The sequence below is a fragment of the Myotis myotis genome, unplaced genomic scaffold (assembly GCF_014108235.1).
Source record: "Myotis myotis isolate mMyoMyo1 unplaced genomic scaffold, mMyoMyo1.p scaffold_m19_p_4, whole genome shotgun sequence".
NCBI lineage: Eukaryota > Metazoa > Chordata > Mammalia > Chiroptera > Vespertilionidae > Myotis > Myotis myotis.
The window spans coordinates 117606047-117615589 of record NW_023416346.1 but is presented as its reverse complement, the minus strand read 5'-3'; positions in this window follow the sequence as shown (position 1 = coordinate 117615589).

The following is a 9543-nucleotide window of genomic DNA, read 5'->3' as shown; positions in this document are numbered from 1 at the left end:
TAAAACTCAGTTTTCCCACCTCTCCCGGGAGGAGCTTGGAACCCAAGGGAATGCGAGAGAGGAGACGCACCACCTGCCCTTTCTTTCGTTCTCTCTTTCTTCCTTTCACTCCTCCCTGTCCATTTTCTGGGTCTCTAACTCCTTGGCATAGAGAAACCAGAGCAGCCATGAGTTGATAATGTGGGAGCTGGGTGATGGGTACATGGAGGCTCATTATATGATTCTCTCTACTTTGGCATATATTTGTAATTGGCTATATATACATATACTTTATATATCTACTTTGGCATATATTTGTAATTGGCTATATGTACATATACTTTATATATCTACTTTGGCATATATTTGTATGCATATCCATTTGAACAGGCAAGATTCTGATGTTCCTAGAGACCCATTATACACCTTGCCCCATCCCAATTTTCATCTTGTGCCTGAAGTCCTGCCGGATCCTGGTCCTTGGCTTGCCCTTGCCTGTTTCACTCCTATCGCTGCAGGCAGCAAAGGGTGTGCGAGTTAATTGTTAAATTCAGTTCAACAAGTTCCTCATTAGGGACAAATTACCCGAGTTTGAAATCTGCTAATTTTCCAATCAGAGTGAGTGTTTGCACTTGTGATTTGGAAATAATTACCATATGGTAAAAGCAAAACCTATGTGGGGATTACTGCAAAGGTGAGGGAGGACAGGAGCTTATTTTGGCATCTGCCATGGAAACTCCTGTTAGCATTTGCAGATTAGTTGCGGTGGGTGGCTCCGGGGTTGGGGTGGGAAAGCTCACCTGTAGCACTGTTTTGCAAAAGCTGTTTACTTCCTGTGCTAATGACCCTGAAAGGTGACATTGACCTTCAAGGGCCAAGTATGGTCTTCATAGGCCTGGATTGGGTCTGGAAAGAGAGAGTCTTTGGGAAAAAAAAAAAAGAGAGTCTTTTGAATTTACCTATTGCATTTAAGAATACATCTATACTTTTCGCCTGACTGGCATGGCTCAGTGGTTGAATGTCAATTTATGAACCAAAAGGTCGAGGGGCACATGCTGGATTGTGGGCTCGATTCCCAGTGTGGGGTGTGCAGGAGGCAGTGATAGATGATTCTCTCTCATCATTGGTGTTTCTATCTCTCTCCCTCTTCCTTCCTCTCTGAAATCAATAAAAATATTTTAAAAATACATCTATGCTTTTCTGAAATCTGCCCTATTGGTCTAAAGCTTCTTCACGAGTTGCAAATAAAAACATTTCCTTGGTGATGGAAGTGGTGATTCTAAATGTCCTTTGTGTGATCTCACAATGCATGTGTTAGGGAACACTCATCTGAAAGAATTTGAAGAACTAGGGGCTAAGAATTGCTGCAGACTACCACTGTGATCTGAAGTATAGAAATCTGGATTATTCACCTTTAGTAATTTGTCTCAGTCCTAATTCCTGTATGACTAGTTCCAAAGCTTTAGCAATCTGTGGTGAAGAATAGTCAGGGTTTCAGTTAAGTTAAAAGCCAATGCAGAAAGACTCCTAAGATATTGCTTTTGGAATTTGGAGCCAAGAAAAACTGGTCTCCCCTGAGAAAGCAGTATCCCTCCTCCTCTCTGATACTGGAGTTGTACAACTTCTCAGGTTTCCCTTTGCGCCTAGGAAACTGAAAACCAAATTTGAAACCAAACTCACCAAGTTTGCATTTATGCACATCAGCATTTCTTTTTTTTATCCTTACCCGATGATATGTTTATTGATTTTTTAAAAAATATATGTTTATTGATTTCACAGAGAGGAAGAGAGAGATAGAAACAGCAATGATGGGAGAGAATCATTGATCAGCTGCCTCCTGCATACTCCTACTGGGGGTCGAACCCACAACCTGGGCATGTGCCCTGACCGGGAATCGAACCATGACCTCCTGGTTCATAAGTAACCACTGAACCACACTGGCCGGAGTGTTTATTGATTTTTTGGGGGAGGGAGAGGGATAGAGAAAGAGAGAAATATTGATCATTTGCCTCCCATACTCACCCCGACCAGGGATCAAACCTGCTACCTAGGTATGTGCCCTGATCAGGAATTGAACCCCCAATCTTTCAGTGTATGGGATGACACTCAACCACACCGGCCAGGGCTCAGCATTTCTTGTTCCTTTTTTAAAATTTCTGTTTTACTAGTTCTTCTTACTTGCCTTTTGTCATATACTACTTCACATATTTTGTTAAAGGAAACTGGGAATGCCTCCGTTCATGTATAAACACGTGCATAAATAAGTAGCTTCTATTCATTTATATACACTGCCTCTAAACTTTTAATAAATAACCTTGCCCACTAGATATTATCCTCTTACAAATGAAGAAACTAAGGCTCGGATGGGACTTGCCTGAGGCAATAAAACTGTTAAGTGGCACAGTCAATATTTTCTCCCCTGAAGTCCATGCCCTGCCTGGGTACAGGTAACTGATATGTTAACAGGTATTAATTGAATGGTGGACGGTATACACGAAACGACTTTATTTTTCCAATCACTGGTTTCAACTATGTGGCACCAAGCTCCGTTTTGCATTCTTTATATCTTGGCAGATCTCATAACTTTTGGGACTCTCTTGATTGGTAAACCTGATCAGTTCCAATTACAATTTCAGTATTAAATGGGTACTCCGGTCTTGGGGCACAGAGAGAAGGGAGACAGAGTTCTTTGTGGGATAAGGTCCTTTTCCAGCTCCGATGCTGTGATCTGCTGAGGTTGGGGGGCGTTTGCACAGGGGGTTGCTCTGTTTTTTACCTGGGCTCCTCCCTCCCTGGGGCTTTGCTAAGAGAAGGGCAGCTCTGCCTGCTGACTCCCACCCCCTGCTCCAGGTTGTCTCCCATCTCCCGGAGGACCTCTGAATAAGCCCTGTGCTCCTCCATTTGGGGCCTTGGGAATTGCTGAGGTCCGTTTTCCAACTCTGAAGGCTGCGGGGGGGCGGGGCTCATGGATGGGGGTGGGGGTGATCTCTATTTCCTTTCCAGGCATCTCAGTACTTTTGAGCCTCTCACTTTCATTATACTTCTTAGCCACAAGAGGGCACCAGACTCCACGTTCACACACCACAGAGAGTATTTGTTGCGTTCTTGCAAGAATTTCTTCGCCTACAGTTCCCAAGGCTGCAGGGTGAGCCTGCTGATCTGTGCAGCTCAGCGGGAGTCCAGGCAGGAAATTGGAAGCCAACTTTCCCTGCATGCAGACCTTCCCCTCTCCTCGAGCAACTCTCTTACCGGTTTCCTTTACAAGCCTCTGGGCTTGGGGGAGCAGGGGACACGAGCACTCCTCCTCTATTCCACCTCTCACCAGGAACACTGGGCTCCCCTCCTACACCTCCCAGTCCCCTCGTATTTACATAGGGTGGTGGGTGGTGTTTGGAGGGAACGTCTAGTCACAGTAGGGCCAGCTGTGCCATTTCTCAGTGCTCTCTCTGAGAGGACATGCCTGCTGGCTGGTTGGAGTCTTTCTAAAGGATGTGGGAGCACCTGATGCTTTTTGTTTCCAGCTGTGGGCTTTAGCCACTCTGGGACAACAGGAAGAGCACTATTTTATGCAAGCAAGCAAGCACGCGTACACACACACGCACACACGCATACACGCACACACGGACACATACGCACGCACACATACGCACACACGCATGCGCACGCACACGCACGCATACGCACATGCACACGCACATGCACACGCACACACACTACTGTCCAACCTTCTCCCATCGTCAATTTAAAAGGGCAGAGGCTGCCCTGATTGGTTTGGCTCAGTGGATAGAGCGTCGGCCTGTGGACTGAAGGGTCCCAGGTTCGATTCCGGTCAAGGGCATGTACCTGGGTTGCGGGCACATCCCCAGTAGGGAGTGTGCAGGAGGCAGCTGATCGATGTTTCTCTCTCATCGATGTTTCTAACTCTCTATCCCTCACCCTTCCTCTCTGTAAAAAATCAATAAAATATATTTAAAAAATAAAATAAAAGGGCAGAGGCCTAAGTCTGGTGGAACAGTTTTTCGAAGGACTACTTTGGGTGTTTTCTAAAGAGTTTATTGTAAGAAGTCAGTGGGGAGCATGGGAGCCAGTTTGGGAAATTTCACCCCTATAATCGCTGGGGGGGGGGGCATTCTTTGATATGGAAAGTAACTCTCAGAATTGTGTAGTGTTATAGAAATACATCTGCAAAACAAGTACCCCAAGGACAGGGACAGTAGGTGAAGGCTTGGGGGAGGGGCGGGAACAGGGTGGAGGGGGTCAATGGGGGGGGAGCATCTGTAATACTTTAAACAATAAAAATAAATTTTAAAAAAAACCAAAAAGCAAATCCTCTCATGCCTGCCCCACCCAACAGGGTTACTCTTGGGCTCTAAGCTGCTCCTGTACCCCACCATTGAGGTGGAGAGGGACAGGGATAATTTTAAGAAGTATTATTTGGGACTGTGCATCTTCTTCATACTCTTTGAGAAACCAGAGTTATTTTGAAATTATTTTTTCGGCATTGTTTGGAGAGTGGGGCATTTGAAGTTGAGATTATGGGGGCCTATGGTTATTGATAAAACCAGAGTTGCTGCATGAGGTAGGTGACAAACATAATCACTGGAAGAGAGGAAAGGAGATGGAGGAGCGGAGGGGCCAGGCTATTAGAAGGATCATCAATGTGGATACTGAAATCACCCAGATTCTAATTCTTAGGGAACAATGTTGGAGAAGGTGACAATCTTTACGGTATGTGGGAGAGTTGACTTCCCACAGTAGGGAAGAAGACTACTTTGGTTTTAGGGGTCAACTAGATCAAGATGTCCCTTAATATTGGTTGTGGGAGAGTTCTTCAATGTCACCTTCTAATTATTGAGAGTATGTTTACATGCAAGGCCTTTTGCTAAGTCCCTGGAGGAGGAGTAAGGCACGTTCTTTGTCCTTGGTGGCATGAAAATCTATTCAGAAAAAAAATTGTAACTGTGAGGTGATGGATGTTAACTAAATTTATTGTGGTGAACATTTAGGAGTACATACATATGTCAAATAATTATGTTGAACACCTAAAATGAATAAAATGTTATGTCAGTTATATCTCAATAAAGCTGAAAAAATAAAGTTAGCCGTAGCCGGTTTGGCTCAGTGGATAGAGCATCGGCCTGCGGACTGAAGGGTCGCAGGTTCCCCAGCCCCAGTTGGGGCACGTGTGGGAGGCAACCAATCGATGTGTCACTCTCACATTGATGTTTCTCTCTCTCTCTCTCTTTAAATATATTTTTATTGATTTCAGAGAGGAAGGGAGAGGGAGAGATAGAAACATCAATGATGAAAGAGAATCATTAATTGGCTGCCTCCTGCACGCCCCCCACTGGGGATAGAGCCCCCCACTGGGGATCAAACCTGCAACCTGGGCTGTGCCCTTGACTGGAATCGAACCCGGGACCCTTGAGTCCGTGGGCCGATGCTCTATCCACTGAGCCAAACGAGCTAGGGCTCTCTCTTTCTCTCTGTGTCGTTCTCCCTCCTCCCTTCCACTCTCTCTAAAAGAAATCAATGGAAAAAATATCCTCCAGTGAGGATTAACAAAAAAATAATAATAATAAAAAATAAAGTCAACTCAGAGAGAGAAGGGAAATACACAAATGACTGTAAATAAAATAGACTATGGTAAATACTGTTAAGGATAAATCTTATTGGGTAGAATCTTATTGGATGGAATAGGGAAAGGCATCACAAAGGAGGTGATCTTTGGGTGGGTTTTGGCTTGGATTTCAATAGATTGAATTGGGGAAGAGGATGTTCTAACCAGAGGAACAGTACCAGCAAAGGAATGGTAGAGGATGCTATGTACCATATAATAATTGGAAGAGAGGAGGGGAGATCAAGGAGCTGATATTTACTGTGGTGTGTGTGCAGAGGGGAAGTGGAGGATAATGCTGAAATGACAGGTTGGCCCCATATCATGGATCTTCTTGGTAATTTAAATGAAACAAAAACTACTCTTTCAATAAGGAATCCAACAGACTCACAATGGGATTTATAATACTTTCATGCCTAAAAGGAGAGAAAGAAATTTCAAAGCTCTTGTTCCACTGAACAAAAAATTTTGATAGAAATATTTGTTGCTCTACAGAAAACAGAATTGACAGTTTAAGCATTATTATTACCAAAGCAATACATCCTATATAATAACAGCCTCATATGCAAATTGTCCCCTCAATTGGGATTTCGACCAGGAGTTCGACTGCTCGCTATGACGTGCACTGACCACCAGGGGGTGGGCGCTGTTGACGTGGTGCTGGCAGCAGGCAGCAGGCAGCAGTGGAGGCGCTGCTGGCCTCGATGGGCCCATGACGGGATGGTGGAGCAGGTGAGCAGGTGGCGCCCAGCCAAGGCGGGTGTGAGCGGGGCCCAATTGTCCCACCAATCGCTCTGCAGATGGCGACCAGTGGCGGTAGTGGGGGGGGGGGCACTGCCCAGCTCCCAGGTGCTGAGGGAGCTGGGCGGGGGCCTCATGACTCAGGCGGAGGGGGACATGCAGGGGTCTGGGGGCCCAGGTGCTGCCCAGAGCCCAGAGGTCAGCTGGGACCTGCCCTTCCACAACAGACGCTTGTGCTTTGATCACTGGCCAGCCCTAGGAACCACACCCGTGCACAAATTTTGTGCACCAGGCCTCTAGTTATTAAATAAGATGAGCAATCAGAGTTGCAGACCTTTAGATGTTATAGGTTCCATTTTAGAGGACATAGCAAGAAACTCTGGTATCCAGGTATCTGAAGAGATATGTTTCTTTTTAAAAAGTTTTCTTTAAAATATGTTTTTATTGATTTTAGTGAGAGGAAGGGAAAGGGAGAGAGAGAGAGAGAGAGAGAGAGAGAGAGAGAGAGAGAGAAACATCGATGTGAGAAACATTGATCAGTTGCCTCCTGTACAGACCAAACCTGCCACCTGGGCATGTGCCCTGACCAGTAATTGAACTGGTGACCCTTCAGTGCACAGGATGATGCCCAACCAACTGAGCCAGGGCAAGATATGTATCTTTACAAATGACACTTCCAAGGGCAATTTATAGTAACAGAAAACAAAACAGGATCATAATCTTTCTCTCAAACTTCTGCACTGGCCAGGAGAGTGTGACAGATACTTGAGGAAATGTTCCCAATTCTAATTTTATGGCACAGAACTGGTTTTGTGACTCACAATAGTGTGTTTCTCTGTACCTGTAGGGGAAGAAGAAACATTTTCTTACTAGAGGTCTGATGCATGAAATTCATGCAAGAGTAGGCCTTCCTTCCCCCAGCTGCCGGCACCGGCTTCCCTCAGGCACCCGGACTTCTCTCGCAGCCCCAGCTTCATCTGGAAGGTTGTCCTGAAGGACGTCCGGTCTAATTAGCATATTACACTTCATTATTATAAACTAGGGGCCCAATGCATGAATTCGTGCACCTTGAAAGGAACTGTAGGCTGCAAGGCTGTGGTGGGCACAGGGGCAGGTCTCGGCCCATCCTCCACACCCCTGCTTGGCCCCTTCTGCCATGGCCCCCCAGTCCCCTCTCTGCTGGCAGCCCCTGTCTCACCACCACTGCTCCCATGTGCTGACAGTGCTGACGGTACCAGCCCCACTTGCCCCCGCTGATGCCCCGGAGCAATTGGTGCTGGTGCCAGCAGCAGGTGCAAGCGGGGCCAGCACTGCCAGTGGGTGTGAGTGGCAGCTGCTGCCCCATCACCCCTCAGGAGCAGGGGGAGGTGGAGAAGCCCTCAGGGGTGATTGGGGCCGGCAGCTGCTGCTCGCACCAGCTGATGGTGCTGAGTTATCAGGACCAGCGCCGGGCACCTGCAGTGGGTGTGAGCAGTGGCTTCGGCATTGGCTGCAGGTGCGAGTGGGGTCGGCGCTGGTAGTGGGTGCAAGTGGGGGCTCCAGTGCCGGCAGTGGGTGCAAGCAGGGCCAGTGCTGGCAGCAGGTACAAGTGCTGGGAGGGACCAAGGCAGGCGGAAGCAAAGAATTTTCAGTAACCACCAGAGGCTCGCCCTGATGACAGCAACTGGTGCCCCTGCTCACCTACTCTGCCATCCCACCACAGCTGATGCCCACCATGTTCTGCGTGCGCCCCCTGGTGGTCAGCGCACGTCACAGCGTCCGGTTGTTTGGTTGTTCCATCTATTTGCATATTAGGGATATATATATATATATATATATATATATATATATATATATATTGTGGAAAAAGGGGGATAAGGAGAAATTTAACAAATTAAAGATAAGGTAGATAATATTAAGTTGAACCATATGGGGGGTGGATAGAATGCGCAGGTAACTGAAGTCATCCAGATTGGTCTGCCTAAATCAGCTCTGAGGATTAGCGTTTCTACAAAGTTCTTAGTTGCTGCTGCTGCTGCTGCTGCTGCTGCTGGGCCAGAGACCACCCACACTAAGAACCGCAGTCTGTGTGCCAACCCCACGGTGGCCCTTTAGGGTGGGTGCTCTATTTCCAAATGTAAACCTGAGCTATTTTTAGAGGAGCCCCATCAAAAAAGTGGGTTCTCTGGGCAGAATGCCAGTTGTTTCCCAGACTCAGTACCTTTTCTTCGTGAAATGGGTAGAGAAGGAGCCCGGGGAGGAGGGAGCAGGAAGAGGAGAGCAATTGCATTACTGAAGAATCTCTTCCTAGAGACCCATTGGTTCTCAAGTTGCCAGATCTTCAAAGCTAAATATATACCCATGTGGGTATTTTAAGCAAGAGAGAAAATATCAGTGGTGATGGTCTAGAGACACAGTGTTATTAGGATTTGTTTTTTAAGCCTTCTGGCTATGTTTGTTACAGTAAAAACCTTTTGAAAGAGAAAAACCATAATCATTACTCTTTGGCCTGGACATTCTTGGAAACATGAGAGCCTGGGTTTTGTAAGAAGCAACCTGCCTTCTGGAACACCATTTTCTTCATAAAATACCATGTGTGCTTTCTTTGTTATTCCTGGGGAAGGAGTGCCAATTTCAAAAGCCCTTCCTCTAGTTAAAAATTATGTTATCAAATATCTACTTAATAAGTAACTGTAAAATTACACTCTGTTATATCAAGGGTGAGCTTGAAGGCATCAAGAACTGGTTTCTTATCAAAGCCAAAGAGGAGATAGTTATGGCAGAGAGTGAGGGCTAGAATGAACGAAGGTATAAAGACACCTGTATTTGATCACATCTTGAAATTACAGGGTTGTTGGGAAAATATTATCAAGTCTTCCTGAGAACGGGCAATATTCTAGTTGCTATATCTTTTTTTGGTTTGTTTTTTGAAGCAAAGCACGAGTATAGTCCTAAGGAAAGAATCTGAGTCTTATTTTTTAAATTCCCACAATGACTTTAGTGTGGTAGTCACTCACTGAGGTGATGAAGGGATTAAGCAATTCTGGAGGAAAGGTTTGCAATCAGTAGCATGACCCACAGATTCCATTTCTCCCTGCTGCAGTCCTAGTACCCAGGACCGTGGCTCAAGCCCCAAATAATCTTGACTTAATTAGGCTCTGGGCTGCCTCTTATTTCCCATTGCAACCTGTCTAAGGAGGATGGATTATATTGCATAGAAATAAGTA